Here is a 2,335-nt window from a genome sequence, read left to right as displayed (position 1 = left end):
ATATAAAGTTCGATGATAAAAATATCAACTTCAAAATTAGTTGCGATGATCCTGCTGTGCCTGGTCAGGCACCAAAAAAAATTTTGGTTGTTTGGAAAAATTAGAGCACATGTAACCTCCGGAAGCTACAAACAGAATTGTTCGCCGGAACATTGGTTGACACAGAACTCGAAGGAAAAAAGATCCAAGTCTGATCAACAAGGAGACATTACGCAACTACCTGAGCACCGACTCCAACGAAGCCAAAGGCCACTCAAAAGAAAGACGAAAACATCAAATAAATTATCACCAACCGTAAAATGCTACAATTGCTATTTCAAAAAGAACTTTTCCGCTGAAAAATAATATTTTTTTTATTGTTTAACAAAAATAAAATAAAAAAGAGAGAAGGAATTGAGAATGCAACCAACCAAATCGCCTTCCATAACTTTAAAAAAAAATTTCGTCTTTTATTTTTATTGTTATCAAATCAAAATAAAATTTGTAAATAATATCCAACAACGTTTCGGCACGCATAAAGCACCCTTATCAAGGCAAGAAAAATTTAATCAGGTAGAAACAGCAACGAAACTACGACGCTCTATCTTTGATACCTAAGAATCGATTGCGGGTGAAAAGGCAAACCTGTTATAAACATACCAGAAATATCCGTCATAAACACATCAGAAATAAAGAAAGTAAAAGAAAATCACGATTCACGAATTTCTGAGGTGTTATGACGGATATTTATGGTATTTTTATAACGACTTTGCCTGTTGACCCTCACTTGATTCTCAGGTATCAAAGAGGGAACATCGTGGTTTTGTTGCTGTTTCTACTTGCTTAAATTATCCTGGGGTTGATAATTTTGCATTTTAAATATTGTTATAAATGTCAGGAAATTTATGAAGCTGAGATTTTAGTTGAGTTGTTTTAAGAGCATTATGAGCTGTAAAGTCTGAAAGTAGAAAACTCCCCTTTGATCCAATTTTATACAATTTTTCATTGTCACGTGAATAAATTCTTAAATTAGATAAAAAATACATATTCCAAGGACCGAGAAACGTAAAGATTCGGATGTTCCAAGTCTGTAGGGCCTCCACCTTTACCGCGAGTCGTCGGGTGATTTTGTCAAACGACGTTGACTGGCTGCTCCTGCTTTGTGTCGATCTGCGCGCTCTAAGCATGTGTGCGTCCTTGCATTTGTGCACGCATGCAAACGAGGGCCTTTTTTTCATTGGTCTGCAGTGACGCGGGTGAGACCGTACACGAACAGTGGTGGGAGGTGAAGAATCTTCGCCGCTTAGAGATGTTGACCTTACATTTACTTAAAAGTATTTTTTTAAATTTATTAAGCATAATTTAGGGTAAAGTCGGGCACACACAAAGGGATGCTACATAGTTTTTTAGGCATAAATATATCCCTTTCCTTCTTTTTTTAAAAACTGCGATTCGAGGAAAAACGAGGAAAGCTAATTGTCGACGATTTGTGCGAACAAATAGGAAAAAGAAAGAAAAAAAAATCTTAGCACTTAATCTCAACACTTTTTTTCTTGTAATATCGATTTTATAAATCAAATTTTATTACATTTTCCTATTTCAGATTGTAAAAAAAACGAACAAAAGGGAACCGATAGGCGCCATTTTAAGATAATTCATACATTTAATTTTTAATTTAATTAATTTAATTTTTTGATTAAAATTAAAATTAAAATTAAAATTAAAAAAATTGTTAATTTTTTAACACAAAAGGTGGATTTTATACGAACGAAAGATAAATTTTCACAAAAAGGGCAAAAGTTTAACAAAATAGTACACGGTGAGCTGGAAGCCACTTTTAGCTGGTCGGCCATGCAGAAAAAAACGGACTAGGTAGATTTGTTTGGAAGGCTTTCAAGAATCGAAAAAACCTTGCCTCAAAATCCTAGCTGATCGGTTTTACAAATTTTAAGGAAAAACTATAAATTTTAACCCCATTATTTGTTTTCATTTGTTAACGTTCTAAATAAGATCTGTAATTTATCAAAACAATCAAATTAACGTCAATAAATATGAATAACTTCAATATGACGATGTTTACAAACGTAAACATACATGTATGTTTACGTTTGTTTACGAGCGGTGTACATTTGTATACACATGTACACCGCTCGTCTATTTTCACAGAAGCACGGCGCTCAAATTGTTCGTTTTCATTTTCACACATCAGTACGCGATTAACTGCTTTCGCGGACAGATCGTTGATTGACTATTAATTACTTATGACCCATGAAAAATATGAAAGCTAATCATGAAGAAAATAGGAAGAAAGTTTGTGCGTGTTGTGGTAGAAAAGTTGTTGTTGGAAAAAGTCACT

This window comes from Belonocnema kinseyi, chromosome 1 (genome assembly GCF_010883055.1).
Source record: "Belonocnema kinseyi isolate 2016_QV_RU_SX_M_011 chromosome 1, B_treatae_v1, whole genome shotgun sequence".
Lineage (NCBI taxonomy): Eukaryota > Metazoa > Arthropoda > Insecta > Hymenoptera > Cynipidae > Belonocnema > Belonocnema kinseyi.
Note: the sequence above shows the minus strand (reverse complement) of the source record.